The sequence below is a fragment of the Balaenoptera borealis genome, assembly GCF_965194805.1.
Source record: "Balaenoptera borealis genome assembly, chromosome: 15".
NCBI classification, from domain to species: domain Eukaryota; kingdom Metazoa; phylum Chordata; class Mammalia; order Artiodactyla; family Balaenopteridae; genus Balaenoptera; species Balaenoptera borealis.
The window spans coordinates 16,302,074-16,321,075 of NC_138871.1; positions in this window are offsets into that span (position 1 = coordinate 16,302,074).

Genomic DNA, 19,002 nt, shown 5'->3' on the forward strand with positions numbered 1-19,002 from the left:
TGATATCATACACATATATTATTGAAGTTCTCTTTTATGGAATAACTGGAGCTATGAATATGTTAGGCACGGCTAAACATGTTTGGAGGAGGCACAGCAAAGCTGCATCCCTTCACTGCCAAAGGTTAACGGTGATTAACATCTTTAAAATGATGCTCTACATTTTTCAATCATTTGGTGTGTTAAAAATCTAATAATATACCACAGCTGGAGGCCACTACTATTTCTTCAATTGATTTAACATTGTGCTTTATATTAAAAAATAATTTAAATGAAAATCAGTTGTGATTTTGACAGAAGGATATTAAAACATGCTTTATTCAGATAGTTATGAAGAACACTAAAGATATTAAACTAGTTAGACCTCCCAGTCTGCCAAAACTATAGAATTAGAATAATAAACAAAATAGAGAAACATCCTATATGTGAAATTCAGAAACATTTCACAATACACTACTTTCTTTATAAGGGCTTAACAGATACTAACCAAGAGACTGGTACCATTTTGATGTACTTAATTGTGCTCTTAAAATATGTACAATCACTCTTAAGACCCAGGTCAACACTGCACCTACTGAGGCTTTTTAAAGGGTGTTTACCTCTCAGTAAGTTGATATGGATAATTTGAGGTGAGAAAAAACATACTCTATTCATCTTTACTAGAACTTTGATTTCTACCACTCAGCCTGCCCACTGAAGTAACTTTAGCCCTTGCTATAGAGGATCTCAATCCAGATTCAAGGTGTTTCTGTTTGCATACCCACATTTGTTCACAGAGAAAATAATAGAAAAGCAAGAAAAATAAAAGGTGTCAATCTTTACCTTTGTTTTACTCATATATATATTTGTATGTCATATTTGATTTATAGAGAAATCACATTGTTTGCTCCCATTTGAACTTCCTTACATTTTAACTGTATCCATTTTAATTATATCCAGAAATAAGGCAAGTTGGCTACCCATGACTACAATATCCTCTCATAAGCTCCACAAGACAGGCAAACGGTCAGATGTTTTGTCACTCTCCCAGCAGCGGCCCTCTGACCACGAACACCACTTATGTTTGGCCTCTTGCCCTCCATCCAAAATTGGCAAATGGCCCTAGGAAACAAGCAGATGCAGACCATCACCTGACATCTTTCTGGTTATCTTCATAAAGAATCTTGGCTCCCTCATCCTCACTGCTTCAGCAGCCCCATGGTGACTTTGTATTTTACCTAAAATTCTAGTTTTTCTCAGCAGAAGAGTTGGTCAACTACAAGCTGTTTAATGGTACTGGGAAGTAAAAATTGATTTATGTAAATGGGCATTGACTTTGCCATGGTCTCAAATGCATATGGATGTATATAAGTAATGTTTTCAAAATAAATTGCATAATTAAGGGTATAAGTAATATTTGAAGGAAAAAAAAATAGTGACTAGATTGAAAAATAAGACCACAACTCTTCCCTGCCTATAGAGGGCAAAAAGCAGCAAGTCCATGATCTGGGCTCTTCTGATGTGGCAGTACACCAAAACTCACTTCTGTGAAAGGGGGAGAAAAACCTTGGGAATTTTGCTTTTTGTATTATCCTGTAGCCTTAATTTTGTGTGTATTCTTTGCATTCCTTGCCAGAAAAAAGCAGCTCTGGCCAATTCTCATAACTAGAACAACTCAGATATCTGTGGTCTTCTGAGGCTCAGCCTGTGTGCATATATGTGTCTTTGTGGGGGGTTGTATTCAATAGAAGAAGGCATTTACAAGAAAGCACACACCTGTTTGAGCACGTGCATGTACATTCTCACAAGCGAACACATTAACCCAATAACTGCCTAAAGCAGAATTCACTTGATATGATATCTTACAAAAATGCAATAAAGACAGAATTTAAACCGAGTATAATCAAAACTAATCACTTGTATTTTTAAAGTACACTAACATTTAAAATCAAGGTTAAAATTAGGCTATTCGTAAAGGAAGGACAAAAAAAACCCCCACTAAATATACCATCCTTAATGATATAGCCAAAGAGATAATCAGAGGGGAAGATTAGTCTTAATTGCATTCATTAGAAATTAAGGCAAGCTAAATTAAATTAATTGAATTTCCCCAACCCCCACTTCACTCCCAAATATCAGCTAGGGATGAACAGACATACACACACTATATATGTTATATGTATATAATGTATATATGCATTAGAAAATAAAGTAGAATTAAAGAATTAAGACAAAAGCAGAAATGTGATTTGAACATATTTTGAAACTTTTACATTCCACTGCAAGCATTAAAACTGATATACTGAATGCTTCAAATTTTAAAAAATAGCCAAATTAAAGAAAAGAGAATTTCCAGAGATGAAAGTGGAAAATAAGAGAATCTTCCATGTTAAGTTGTGTTGAAACCTGAAGCTACAAAGAATAGGAGGTGGCCACATGTACAGGATCCTGAACCTCGACATTCATGCAAATTCTGGGACCAAACCTCGGTAAATTGTTTGTTGCAGAAAGTAAAAATTAGATTTCCTGGGTAAAGTTAGGAATTGCCAATTCAGAGTTGGGGATGAGAGACCTTGATCTTCTCACTTCCATACACCTACACACAAACTATAAACCAACTTAAAAGACAAACCACACTCTGGAAGAATACTATAATTATTATAATTGCAATATTATAATCGACAAAGTGATAGTCTACAGGTTATATAAAAGATACTTACAAATCAATAAGAAAAAGATAACTCAAAAGGAAAAGTAGTTCAAGGATATAAATAAAACATTCAAAGAAAAGGAAATCCAATTACATGTATATGTATGTGTTTACTCTCTCAGGTTCAGGGAAATGCACATTGTTGAAACAATGACGTACCATTTGCAACTATTAGAGTGTCGTTTATTTCTTAATTGGCAATAACACCTATTAGGGTTAAGCAGAATGGGAGGAAACAAATATCCTCATGCACTGCTAGAGGCAGTGTCTTGTCAATAGATGACCATTGTTATATAAAATTATTTATGGATAAATATGCAAAGCTAGATGAAATAAATATATTTTAGAAAAAATAGAAAGTCACTCAAGAGCCATTGACATGCTAATAGAGCAAATATACTGGAATAAATTGAATATAGATATCAAAAATACTGCAAAATGCTCACCAGGCTAAAATAATTTCAGGATCATTTTTTAATTAAACCATCTCAGAATAAAATATTTATTTAATGTGACATATTAACTAGTCAAGATTTCACTATTCTCCCCATGAGACAAGTGTGATGATATTAAAATAAGGTAGATACATAGTACACAAAATGCATAAAACAGTATTATTTTTAGAGGTGCAGATATCCCAAATACAGTATTTTCAAATTAAAATTTTCAGTGTATTATAATATGATATCATGAACAAATAGAGATTATCCTAGTGATAAAATGGTACCTCAATATTATAATTTATGAGACGTTATATTAAGAGATTAAAGAGTAAAGCAAACATCTCAATAGTTGAACATAAATATTTGATGTAGTTCAACATTTAATTTGTTTTAAAAGCTCATAATATGCCACATTTACAAAGAAATTATAGATGTATAATTTCTTTGTAAATCTGGCATATATATATATATATATATATATATATATATATATATATATATATAATTTCTTTGTATTTTTTGGTGATTTTTTTTGGCAAAGGACCGGATAGTGAAATATTTTTAGCTTTGCAATCTGTACTCAATTCTGCTCACCATTGGAGCTTGAAAGCACCCATATGTGGATAAGTGTAGGTATGGCTGTTTTCCAGTGAAATTTTATTTATAAAAACACAGACTACTGGGCATTTGGCACATGGATTTGCTGAACCCTGTACTAGAAACATTCTGCCAACCTTAAACTTATGAATGAAAAATTAGACATATTCCCGTGAATTTAGGAAAATGATTTAGATGTCCACTATCAGTACTACTGTTGAATACTGTTAGATTCCTAGCCAGTGCAAGATGAGAAACAAAAAGAATTATGTATTGGAAAGGAGGAGCAAAAACTACCATTACTTATAGATGTTTTGTTTGACAGAGAATCAATTGCAAAAGCATTAGAAAAAATAAGATTATAATGATAGGATCTTATAAAAAATCAATCACTTTCCTATATGCAAGCAGTTAGAAAATCCAATGAAAAGGGATTCCATTAGTAATCATGCCAAGGTCCAAAATATATCTTGGAATAAAACTAACAGAAACATTATCCAGTAAGAAATTTTTGTTTCTCTGTGGAAAGATTGAAATGGCAGTCACTATAATTTTCAATAAATATAATGTACCTCACAATCAAAATCCCAAGATATTTTAAATTTTTTTTGTGGAACTTACTAAGGGTTCCTAAAAGTTCTATTTGGTTATTTTTAGAACATGCCATATTATTTTTATAGATTCTACTTATGTTTTCAATTACCACTGTTATTTATTTAACCATACTTAGCATGCTTTTTGATATTTTGTATCTTTCAATGTAAATTTCTGAAGTCCTATGTATGGTATTTACATTTTATATTTTGTAATTATTCTTAATTTGGATGCCTGGCTTTCTTACATGTGTGTGTTTAACTTTCATATCCACTAGAATTTTATCTGTGGAGATCTCTGAGGTCTATACTGAGACTGTGCTCTTCCAGAGAAGATTTGACTTTGACTCTGCCATTTTGTCCACTTTAAGTTTTGGATGATGTATATAGTGTAAATTTAGGCCCTAAATGCACGTAAGGGCTGACTCACTATTATAGAGTCTAAGGGGAAATTTTGAGTCCTTCTACCCAGAGCCAAGCCAGACATATATTTCCTAACTGCCTGCGCTGGTAATGATTTTTCCACTCACAATGGCTCATGTCTTTCATGACCGTTCACTTTTTAGTGGAGTTTCAGATATCATATCCTTTCATGTATGGGATCAAGCCTTTGTAACTTTCCTTATAGTGATGAATGTTCATCAAACCAATGACCATTAAGACCAAAGCTCTAGGACCTTGTCATTAGGAAGTGGGCCACTGCCATCTAAATTCACTTACAAAGACTCAAGTTTTGGCTAACACCTTGACCCCAGAAGATATCCAATACTAAAAACTCTCCTATGTTTAAGAGATATTCTTATAATAATCTATATATCATTTATCTGCATTTTTAGGTATTTTATTGCTGCAGATTTCCCAGATAATTTAATCTACATTATTACAATAGATAGAAATCTCTTGTATTATATGTCTAGATAGAACTAGGAAAGTTAAAATGTCTCCCGCACTTTACCTGATATCAGATAATTAGAGGCATGCTTGGTTTTGTATATATTTAGATTTACAAAATATTCTCTCTCATGACGACATTTATAAAATCACCCTGTATCACATTTCTTTACAGGACTTATTATTTCTTGTCCTGTTACATGTTTAGTTGTTTATTTATTGTCTCAGTGCTTCATTCTCTGCCATTGCCCCTGTATGAGTGGGGCTCAGCACAGGAAATTTGTTGGAAGGTGGAGATATTGAAAAATATCCTCTGAACTGAGAAGAAACTTTGAGACCAAAAAATGAAGGAGGCAACTCCATAAAGTGCAATTATGAAGTTTTCCGTGAATAATTTACATACAGGCAGGATTGGGCAGACAATGATCCAGAAACATTTGCAGCTGTGCTTTGCACCACTAAAAGGGTTACAGGAGGAACCAAAGAAGCCAAAGCTGAAATTAGAATCTGACTACTAAGGGAGAAGCATGTTAACACCAGTGGGAAACCCAGGGATTTTCCTACCCACCCCACCGCCCCACCTCCACCCCATGAGGTCTCAGGACAATTAACCATTTATGTCAGCAAAAGCCATTCTTCCAGTTTTCATATCAGATGAAGGAAAGGGTAAAAATTGACAGGAAGCTTATCTGGCTTGGTTGTATTCATTGTGAGTAGGCTAAAGCCTAAATAAAATTTAAAAGATCAGTTCTTCAGTCACTCTACCTACATTTCAAGCAATCAGTGGCCTCATGGTGCTCTTGGTTATTTTTGTATTGAACAAGACAGAATACAGAACATTTTCATCATCCCATCAACACAAGAAAATTCTATTGGACAGCTCTGGCTTGGAATATTCTGGAGGATCAGAGAAGATTGTAGAGGGAGAAAACTTTCTGCAGTAAGGATTAAAGTATTTGGACATTTGTTCTTTATATGTAAAGAAAGGGGAATCCAGGATTCAAGGTACTAGAGATAAACCCTATGTTTTCCCACTTTTGCCACCATGACCACTTGTCAAAAATATTTAGTTATTTTTAACTTAATAACAGTAACACAATAATAATTATTAAGCAGAATTTTGTTTGAATCTTCTGCAGAGAAAGAATGCTTAGAGTTTTTTTTTTGTTTGTTTGTTTGTTTGCTTTTTCTTTCATCTAGTTATAATAGTTTAACATCTAGTTAAATTAAAACTATTTTTTTTCTTTTTCACTATGTGCTTTCCTAAGATACTCAATATGGTTTCACGTGTATACAAGCTGTCTCTATAATGCTAAAGCCAATGAAAAACTGAGAGTGTTGAACGTTTTTATTCAAGAAATTATTTTAACTTATATTTTAAGCAATAACATTAAAAATCAAATGGACAGGTCTCATAGTGACTAGTTTGCAAGGTTTATGACTCATTTTTCCTTGTATTTTCCCAGTTCTGTTCTGATAGATAATATCAGAACTTATTTGGCCAACCCCAACCCAATCCAGTGTTCTCTATCTCCATTAAGGATGCATTATATCACACTTTCCACAATTTGATAATTTTCTATGTCTAAATATTGTTACCGCAATGTAGAATTCAAAACAAAAAAAACAAAAGCATTGCCCAGCCTCCTTTGCTTCTTGCTTTTAGGGACAAGATAGTTATAGTTTATCTTCTACCAATCAAATGAACACACATAAGACTTAAATCAGAATGGAGTAACATGAGAAAGTAAGCTAGACCAAGGACAATCATTTTTGCTGGTTTGGGTTTAGCAAATGTAGTGTGTTCTATAGCCAACCACTGGGGAGACAAATCCCTGATTCCATAACTTTCTGACCACAAGAGAGGCAGCACTGGTACTGCATCCAGTAAAGCAAATGTGGCTTCCAGTTCTTGTAGCTTCCTGAGGATGGAAGAGGGAATTCAGGTCTGGAAACAGTAACTATGTAAGTAGCTTCCTGATTCAGAGCTCCCTAATCATGGTAGAGACAGCAACAACCTTACCTGAGATCTTTCTCTTGGAATGCCTCTAATGATTCTTTGAATTCTCTATATCCCTCAATAAATTCCTTTCTCATAAAGTTGTCTACAGTGGATTCTATCATCTGCAACTAAGATTCCTGGCTACTGGAGCCTCAGCAACATAGATGCAAGAACCGAAGAGATCAATCCTACATCAAAAGAAAGTTGCTGTCATCATCATTATCATCATCATCATAATCATCATCAAATAGTAATTTATGTCCAATGAAAGTTGCCCAGAATTTTATAAAGTCCTGGGTTCAGTGATGAGATTGAGCTACAGTTTTATTTTTTGTTTTGTTTTGTTTGTTTTCAGCACTAATCTCCAGTTGAACAGTGGCTAATATTCTAAAAGGATATAAAAGGATGAGCCCAGAGCAAATGTCTTCAGTTTTTACTTGTTGTTTGTAGATTCTTTCTCTCATGTAATATGTTCTTTATTCTTTCTTATAGGACTGGACTCTGCCAAATGAGAGAAAATTTGGTGAGTATTCTGAGGATATCAACTTTATTCCCAGTTTTAGCCCATGTTCCACGTTCTCTTCATTCAAATTTTCTTACCTGTGGAAATAATGTAGGCAATATTTTGGACAACACAGCCCCAGGGTCTTTAAATCAAGCTCCTCTTGCCTCTCATTTAAAAAGATGCCCAGAACAAAGAGGTCTTCTATATTGTGGGATGGCTTCTGTCCATCTTTAGCAGTCCGTTTGGTCTCTCTCTTATCTTGCTGGAGTGGAAAACCAGCCATGTAACTGAAACACATATATGACATAATTCTCATCAAATTATGTTAACTTATTCAGGGGGAAAAATAGTGGCATACAACAATAACTTCAATATAATATAAGTCTGTATTTTCCATGCCTAAGCTAAGTTAATTTTTAAATAAAGGAACAATATAACAATGTAAAGGCAGTAGGATACCACGCATTCCAGAAAGAGCCATGACAGGTTCTCAAACTCATCTCCAAAGTAATTATACGGGAAAGAGGTAGAAAGTTGGCTGTGTTGTCCAGAATAATCAGTCTTCTGTGTTTTCAAAAATGCCTCATTTCTCAAAGTCACAGGGGACAAAAAGACTTTAAGGTGAAAGTAGTTATGGTACAAAAAGAGCAAAAATGGCCAGGCTCTAGAGAAGAGGGGAGATAAACTAGCCATAAACAGCACCAGTGGTCTCTTCCAGATGATTCTGATTTTCCCCCTCATATTTCTGGCCATGATAATAAAAAAAAAGAAAAAGAAAGTTTGAATTTGTTTTGAATCAGAGACTGTGGGGCTCAGAGGTCTATGTTTAGGAAGATTTGAATTCTTGCTAAGAGGAATGTATAAACAAATCTTTTTATTTTTATTCTAGAATTCTTCCCTTAATTTAGGCACCTGGTAAGGCACATTCAATCTTCTTAGATACTGTGGGGTTTAAAAAATTTGACATCATAAGCATATTGTGTGGGAATAACAAGAAATTCAACAGGATTTACTAGTTACCTTCACTTCCTCTGTTTCTTCTCACGAATTTTAATACCATCTACCTGTATTAGGCAAATGGCCTCCTTGTTTCCACAAGCCCCTAACTCAGAAATTGACAAACTTCTTCTGTAAAGGGCTTGATAGTAAATATTTCAGGCTATGTGTGTTATATGGTTTCTGTGGCAACTTCTCTGCTCTGCTGTAGTGCAAATGCAAGTGTAGGCAATACTTAAACCAATAAGTATTGGTTGCTCCAATAAAACATTTTGTACAAAAATAGACATTGAATCAGATTTGGCTGATGGGCTGTAGTTTCCTGACCTGTACCTTAAAATCAAGAACACTAGTTCTCTACCTGTAAAGTTTGAAACACTCTTTGGAGAGGGATATAGCAGATTTTATCAGGCAAATAACATTTGATAAAGAATACCAGAAAGGGCACTAGATTTAGGTCAGGGGCAGAAAAGCAAGTAATAGTTTCAATGTACACAAAACAAAACATACAGAAAAGCAAAAGCTAGTAACATGAGTCCAGGATCATACAGGATCTGCAGTCTGAAGGAAAATAGAGGGTTAAAAGTGTAGACCACACATATGTCACAGGTATGACAGTAGGTAGAGATTAAAGGAAGAGATTTAAGCAGTCTCTAGATGGAGATTATACAGAAGGAAAGTCCTTGGCACTTAAGGAAAACAGTGGCTTTAGCTAGGTATCCCAAAATAGGGGTTATTAGATAAGTAAGACTGGATAAGAACTTGCCAGTGTTAAGAAAACCTATTTGGAGCAGGAAGCAAGATGATAGAGATACATACAATTTCTGACACTTATGAAGCTCATTGGTGAATTAAGGAGGATAACGCTGTATTAGAGAAGTTCTACCTCACCATGTTCAGGGATAAACCTGGTACCAGTCCTCTTCTCCACTGTGTACTCTTATGGTGCCTCTCTCCCACTCTAGATTCTCTCCTGACTATATTGTGTCCCAAGCCTGAAGATTGGCCCATACAAATGTATGACATTTATCTGCTCTTCCGTTTTCATTTCAGTACCCATTTGATGGACACATTTGTCTTCTGATATAATGACTGCTGATTATTTAGATGAGATAAGCTGAAAAAGGTGAATACTGAAAAGTGTTTGAATGAATTACACTTAGCACTTAGCTTAAGAGGGTCTTTCAACAAACAAACGTTTTGGCATCCTTCTTTGAAAGGTAATTCTTTAGTATGGTAGAAATTATACAAAATGCTACTGATTTGGTGCACATTCTGCTACCTGAATTGAATCTTTATGTTGGATAGCTTCTTCTATAACCTGATGCATTCACTTATTAATGTGTATTGCCTTCACAATGTGTGTAGATTTGATTTCATATTGAAGAGGATACATATGGGTTTAAGCAGTATGTTTCAAGCACCAAGATAGTACTTTTGATGTTCATGTTGTTAATTGCAGTTGTTTTATGCCAAAAACAGCCAATATCTCACAAGAAGAATATATTATTACCCTAATGAGGGTTCTCAAAAGGAACTGCTAAAATGCGATATTCAGTGTGATGCCAGTTCCATTCTGTTTGTTTTGTATTTGTTCTTTCCTTTCCGTCTCCTCTCCTTAACAACTTTATTTCCATAGGCTTACACCAGGGAACTCCAAAGTGAGATTCATGCACTTCTGAGAGTTTGGAAGATTATCCTGTAGGGCACAGGAAGAAAATCCTAGAATTGGTGTCAACATATATTCTTTAAAAATAATGAAGAATTTAAGCTTACTGATTTGAAAATGTTTATATATTTACGTTCTTTTATATACAAGATACGTAATTATGCATAAAAGGCATATAATATAATCTACAATATAATATGGTTATGATTTTTCTATGTAGATTGACAATGGTACCCTCATTCAGTTTCTAAGTTAGATGTTCCTGTGTCACATAGAATATCCAAGATATCTTGAGGGAACAGTGGGATTCCAGAATGGGTGAAACTATGGAAATTGAGTAAAAGTTTCAACATGTTTCAACGCATGCTATTTATTATGAATTACTTCAATTTTAAAATTCATGCTAATTCCAAAATACATGGATAGCAACATTTGTTCTAATCCAGTAAAGAAATATAAGCAAATAAATAAAAACATATCAGAGAAGAAAGATTCTCAACAGTTAATTGTTTCTTTATCAAATATGATGCTTTGTGGAACATTTTTATGCATAACTACTGGTTGTGAAGCTGACTTGACTAGAATCAAAAATAAACAAGAATTCCAACCACTGAAAGGGACTCCAGATGGATTTTGTTGCTTTCAACTTTCTTCTATTCCCCTCCGTCCTTCATTGCTCCCAGAGTGACCTAACTTCTTGAAACTCACCACCAATCATGTCACCCTCCTTTTCACATGCACACACTGGTCAACCAGAGTACACATAATCTTCAGAGAAGTATAAGACTCACCACTTTGTGAGCCTTCTACCCTTTTACTAAACCCATTTTATACTCTTGCCACATTAGACTACATAAGTATTTCTGAATAACCTTACCTAGAAAATCATGAACTTCCACATTCCTCTTTTATATCTCAAACATTCTGCATTTTCTAAGTTAATCTCACATAGTATCATCTTCATAAACCCTTTTTATTCTCCCTACTATTATTTCATATCTCCTTTCATATTCCCATTTTGTGCAGTTGTCTTGTCTTTTATTTCTTTTGAGAGAAGCAGTTTTGTCTTATTTGCTTTTGTCCCATACTAGGACTCTTTGTAGAACTGAATAGATTACTCCTCCTGCAAACTTAGTTGAAGGCTTATCTCCCACAAACCTTCTGTAACTATTCAATCTTTGTCTGAGCCCTATCAATAGATATCTACAGACCTTTAGCAAGAAGAAAATCATGTTAAAATGTTACAGCCATGTTTTATGTTTATCTGGATTGTATACTTCATGAAGACAAAGACTATGCAATATTCTTGATTTGAATCTGATAACTCTTAACACAGAGCTTAGTAAGCTTATTAAACACATGCTGGTTAACATTATTCTAAAGCTATAGTTTTGTTTCACAACTCATTTGGACAAAATAAAACCTTCTGTGTCAGATTGTACTTTTTAACAATGACCACAACATTATCTCCTAGCCCATGTGACACTGTTTCCATCAAGAGGTGTTGTCTCTGTCTCCTCTTGAATTTGAGTAGGCTAGTGACTTTCTTATAACAAATATAATGCTGTGGAAATGATACACAGTAACTTCTGAATCTTGGTCAGAAAAGACCATACAGCTTTTTGCATTGCTTACTGACCAATCATGGATGGAGCCCTGAACACCATCTAAAAATTCTGCCTACCCCTGAGGCCACTGAGTTGTAAGCCAAGCCACATGGGAAACTGCACGTAGACTCTTCAGTTTGAACTCTTAGTTTCTGCGTTTTCTCATTCCAGGTTCCAGGTATGTGAGTGACTGAACATTCAGATGATTCTGTTCTCCTGATGTTGAGTCAACCCAGCTTTTAGTTCTCCCCACTCCAGGCTCCAGATATTGTGGAACAGAGATAAATCATTTCTGCTTTGCTGTTTCTAAGTTACTAAACCAAAGAACCTGTGAGTATAGTATGAATGTTGTTAAGGTTGGAATACTTTGTTATGCAGCCATGTTACCAGGAGCAATTTTTTTTTTATTTTGAGGAAAATATTTTTATGCAAACAAATGTGTTAAATATAACCTATGGTTATGGTTTTAGACATATCCTAAATAACCCTACACGGGCTCATTACTTTCTATATCGCAAACTCTGAAGCTTTATCACCACTTGGCCTTCTAATGCAATCTCACACAAGACCCCAAATAGTCAAAGTAATCTAGAGAAAGAAGAACAGAGCTAGAGGAATCACACTCTCTGACTTCAGACTATACTACAAAACTATAGCAATCAAAACAGTATAGTACTCACACAAAAACAGATACATAGATCAATGGAATAGAATAGAGAGTCCAGAAATAAACCCATATTCATACATATTCATATAGTCAATTACTCTATGAGAAAAGAGGCAAGGATACACAATAAGGAAAAGACAGACTATTCAATAAGTGATGTTGAGAAAACTGGACTGCTACATGTAAAATAAAACTGGGACACTTTCTTACACCATATACAAAAATAAAGTCAAAATGGATTAAAAATTTAAATGGAAGACATGAAACTGTAAAACTCCTAGAAGAAAACATAGGAAGTGATCTCTTTGGCATTGGTCTTAGCAATAATTTTTTTAGATATGTCTCCTCAGGCAAGGGAACTAAAAAGCTTTTGCACAGCAAAGGAAACCACCAACAAAACAAAAAGGCAACTTACTGAATGAGAGAAGAAATTTGCAAACAATGTATCTGATAAGGGTTTGATATCCAAAATATATGAAGAAGTTGTAAAACGCAATATTAAAAAAAATTTAAAAATGAGCAGAGGCCCTGAGTAGACATTTTTACAAAGAAGACATACAGATGGCTAACAGACACATGAAAAGCTGCTCAACATCACTAATTATGAGGGAAATGAAAGTCAAAACCACAATGAGATACCACCTCATCTGCTGGAATGACTATTGTCAAAAAGACAAGAAACAACAAGTGTTGGCAAGGATATGGAGTAAAGGGATCCCTCCTGCACTGTTGGCCAAAATGTAAATTGGTGCAGGCCTTATGTAAAACAGTATGAAGTTTTCTAAAATAACTACAAATAGAAGTACCATATGACCCAGTAATCCTACTTCTGGTTATTTATCCAAAGAAAACAAAACCACTAATTTGAAAAGATATATGTACCCCTATGTTCATTGCAGCACTACTTAAAATAACCAAGATATGGACACAAGTGTCCATATATAGATGAATGGATAAAGAAAATGTGAGATATCTATATCTATATCTAGTAGATATGTCTATATATCTACTAGTATATATGTGTATATATCTATATATATATCTATGTGTATATATATACATATATATCTATATCTATATATATGTCTATATATATCTATATATATAGACATATATATGTCTATATATCTATATATCTATCTATGTATATATATAGACATATATATCTATATCTATATATATATGTCTATATATCTATATATCTATATCTACATCTAGTAGATATGTTTATATATCTACATAGTAGATATGTCTATATATCTATATATCTATATATATCTATATATATCTATACATCTCTGTCTATCATCTATCTATCTATCTATATATCTATGATGGAATATCACTCAGCCGTAAAAAGAATGAAATCTTGCCATTTGCAGCAACATGGATGCATGGATGGAGGGTATTATGCCAAGCGAAATAAATCATTCAGAGTAAAACAAATACCATATGATTTGACTTGTATTTGGAATCTAAAAAACAAAACAAATGAACAAAAAACCAAAATAAAAACAGACTCAGACTGCTGCTTGCCAGAGGGGTGGGGTGTGGTAGGACAGATAAAATAAGTGAAGGGGATTAAGAGGTATAAATTTCCAGCTATAAAACAAATATCATGGGGATATAATGTGTACATAGGGAATATAATCAATAATATGGTAAAAAGACATTGAATCACTATATTGTATTCCTGAAACTAGTGTAACATTAAAATTTAATTTAAAATTTATAAAAAACTTTAAAAGTTAATATGATCTCCTAATTTTCTACAGCAATAATTTATAAGGGAAACAAGATGGGACCCCAGAAGAAATTTTGAATAATCATCAGAGGGTAAGAACCTTTTTTTATCCTTCTGCAATCATAATCGATGATTCTTTTCTACTCTGACAGCTGTGTTTTGGGAAGTCAATCAACTTTAATTACATGGATGTTCTCCTGGATTTCAAAGATAAATAAGTTCCCCCTAAAATTTAGCAAGCTTGCCTTCTGTTCATTGACAGAGAGATGTAAGCAGCCTTTTTCTCAGTAAGTTCTACTAAGTGAAAGTGAACTAAAGTGTCTGGCTCACCCAAAACCTGGTGACTCTCAGAACAGCTATCATCGTGGGGGCAGAGGCAGGGAGAGGTGCTAGAATCAGGGTAGCATTCATCATTCCCACTTCTACCCAGGGAGAAATTGAGCTCTGAGCAAATCAAATAAAGTGATGTGTAGCCAGGTGCTGTATGTTCTATAAGCACATGAATCAGTACTATTCTACTTGTAATTTACAAAGATAGCAGTCCTTCTTGGTGATCACTGACCTTAGCTGACTCTCTTGCCAGCAAAAAAAATAAATTAATTAAATTAAGTTAAAAAAATTGAGCATTTCTCAACCGAATTGTTTACCAACTACATGGAAGAGCTTGGGCTGTTTATGTCCTGGGAATAATTCCTGTCACAACCAAACGTACAATAAAAATGTTTCATGTCGAGCAGAAACCACATCTGCTTTAATATTTATCAATAGTGTTCATGTAGTCCGTTCTAATTGCTTGCTAAGATTCTGACCCTCTGGTTTGCTTTCCTCATTGGCTGTTGTGTTTTCTGTGGTCCTTGAGTTTTTATCTTGCTATCTTGAATGTCAATTTCCTTGGAAATTCTGATCACACCAAAATTTAATCTATTTGAAAAGACTGCAGCTTTTCTGGTTCATGGGCTAAGTAAGACATTCCACCTTAGCCAAATCCTTGGATAATGTGTAGTATTTCTCTATGAAAGCTACCTTTACTAATTAGGTAAGTAATACAAAATATACATTTACACTTGATTTATATTGGACGGTAGGACAGCACGCTGACTTGCTGAAACAAAGTTTTCCCATGAATATTTATTGGCATTTGTTTATGAGCAAAATATATTATCCTAGTTTACCTAAAATAATTCTAAGCTTAAGCTTTTTATTTCAACAAGGCCATAAATGGGTTTACTTTGCAGGGATTTTGAATTACCTTTTTCCTTTAAGCTTCAAAGGGCTCAACAAATTTTCCAAGAAAATCTTAACCCTACTTTGAGATACTCACTCCTAACACTTCAAAACATAGATGGGATAACCAGATAATTTTCCTGAAAAATGTTATATCTTTGCTGATCTTTGGAGGAAGGTTAGTTTCTTCCAGCCCACAGCTTCATGTGGGTACTTTTATCAGGGAATACTTCTTCCGCGAGTGGATGAGATTTGGAATTAGGAAAGCTGTTCTTACTTTGGTATCTAGTACTACCAAGTCATTGCTAAAATTGGCTCTATTCCTAGTGAGTATGATTATTTCCAAAAGCTAGCTACAGTTCTTGTTTTTAAGTGGGACTAGGCCTGTGACAGATTTGCTTGAATATCTTCTAAGACCTTGATAAACCACTTTTACTGGGAGAGCTGGATGCTGTGCCTACACTTCTCTGAGTCCCAGCTTTGTCTGTTACAGGGCACCTCACTCGGCTCCAAATTCAAAAAATTTCCCAGGAGTTTATATCTTTGTGTTTCAGAACAAATCTTCTAGCTGTGGACATGTACTAGTTCAGATGAGGTTGGCATTTATTTAACTTTCAACCTTGGATATTGTGATGTTATGGGTTGAATTATATACTCCCTCCACAAATTCATATGCTGAAGGCCCAATCCCCATTATCCCAGGATGTGACCTTATTTGGAAATAAGGTAGTTGGAGATGCAGTTAGTTAAGACGAAGTCATTAAGATAGGCCCTTATTCATTAAGACTGATGTCCCTATAAAAAGGTGAAATTTGGACACAGACACAAACACATGAGAATGCCATGTGAAGATGAAAGCAGATGTCGGATGATGCTTCTGCAAGCCAAGAAATGCAAAAGATTGCCAGAAAACCAGCAGAAACTAGGGGAAAGGCATGGAACAGATTCTCCCTCACAGCCCTCAAAAGGAAACAGCACTGCTGATACAGTAATTTCAGACTTCTAGCCTCTAGAATTTTGAGACGATCAATTTCTGTTGTTCAGTTTGTGGTACTTTTTAAAACAACTCTAGGAAACTCATATATGGGATTTAGGGATAGCACTTCTTACACATTAATTCCATACTCCTAGTTGTGGCCTAGAATGCTTAGACCACAAAGGCCACAACTCTTCTGTAGTGTTCCTAATCCTTTTGTGCACTGTAACATTCCCTGGTTTACTTCTCTACTCTGACTAAATGGGAATAGCAAGGTGATTTAGGATATTACACATATACTCTTGTCAGAAAAGTATACTCACAGATTCGTATTAGATTACTATTAGCATTATGAATTGTTATATGGTATATCTTTAGCATGCAAATATAATAAAGTAAAAAAAAAATTAACATTGCAGTCAAATTCAGATCCATTCGATGACAGAAAAAAAATCAACTAAAGCATTCTTAGCTGTAAATAGAGATAAATAATAGAATTTGTTCTTAAAATTAATTATGAGAACCACAGTTGATATGAGTTCCTGTGTATGAGAACAGATGCTTTAGAGCTGATTTCAGACAGGACTCGTTTGACCTATACTTCATGCTGCCTGTTCAATGCCAGTCTCTATGTTAACCTTAGATTTGATATTTGAAGTGGTTGGAACAAACAGAGTATAATAATTATGTGAGGGAGGAAGGAACTTGGCTTTACTGCTATTTTTTTTTGAGTGCATATTGGTTTGATTTATTCCCAAAAAGGTGTGTTGTAGTATTACTTGCAGGAGGCCAAGTTCTTTATAGATATTTGAATTTTCAGAAAATCTATCCAAGATTTCAAGGAGATTATGTTATCCCTCTTTTTACCAAAGGGTCATTTCAATGGTATTTGTTTCCGAGGAATAGAATTGATGTAAATCGAATTGCATTAAACTTGCCTCACCAAAAACAAATAAGTAAACGAATGTACAAGTGGTTCTTATTTATTTCATCTGCTCTAGGAAACAAGATTCAATCTTTAAGTACTAGCTTGATTCCTCTGTTGAAATTCCAAAACTCTATCCACGCCAAGTCCAAGACAAACATTTGTAGATGATCATCACATTTCCCTCACTAAGTCTGGTTGTGGGATCAGAGTTCTTACCGCAGTGATCCACAGAGCTTCTATGAGATGCTGAGAAATGGCTTATGACTTGAAACATATTTTTCATCCTTGTTTATTGGTATAATTAACTTTATTTCATAGAGATAACTATATACTTAATCTATAGTAGTTGAAGTCATTGTCTAGAATATTACATATGCAGGTTTATAAAATAATTGTTTTGAATTTGACATGTATCTTTAAGTTCTGTAGACTAGAATATACATATTTACAAACATGTATATTAAAATTATAAATAAGACTATATATGTTATCAATTTTCAGACTCTATGTAGTATATAGATGAAACTTTTTTTCCAGGGAGGAACCGGAGTCATAGCTTTGACATAATCTCATTTGAAACTTCTCCTCTTGCCGTTGATCCTTTTCTTTTTTCAGACCAGCCCATGCAATATTCCAATCATGAAAAGTTACTTCATCTGGTGACTTTCCTGGTTAGCTCATATATTAGTGTTGAGGTTTTAATTTCACTTTGTTCTGAGCCTTTGTCTACAGTTTCTCACTTAGCAGTTTTATATACAGAGCATCATTCACTAATTGTACTAGTTATCTATTTGGTGCAACAACATTTACCCAAACTGAGCATCTTACCATACATTTACTATCTTACACAGTTTCTAAGGGTTGAAAATGTGAGGGTGGCTTAGACGTGGGGGTCTGACTCAAGGTGTCTTAGGAAGGTACAGTCGGTCCGTGGTCTCTCCATAGGGATACTCACAACATGGTAGCTTGCTTCTCCCAGAGTGAGTATCTCTGGTTAAACAAGCCCTGCAGGTGATTCTGATGCATGCTAAGGTTTAGAACCACTGATCTAAGGGGCTCTTTTAAAGATACATGCCCATTAAAAATTCTGACATAATTTTCTAGTGGGGAAAACCACTCTTCCCTTGGTATCACATTACTTCTGGACATGTTTAGTTGTATAAGGGCAGGAACAAAGGAAGCTCTCCCTTACCTGCAACTTTGTTTTACCTATTGGATATTACACAAAACCATGAGAATGCAGGATTTCAGGAGGTGTACACCTACTCTCATAAATGTCTTGCACAATTTGTTCCAAAATGCCTCTAGCAAATGTGGGAAGAGTTTTCTTTTTTCTTTTCCTTTTTTTTTCAGACTCTTAAACCTACCCAAGATGATTACAAAATTGCTCCTCTGTCCCCATTTTCACAAATGCAAAACCCCGTAAGTCTCACTTACTTCCATTGTTTCATTATATACAACTCCCCTCTGC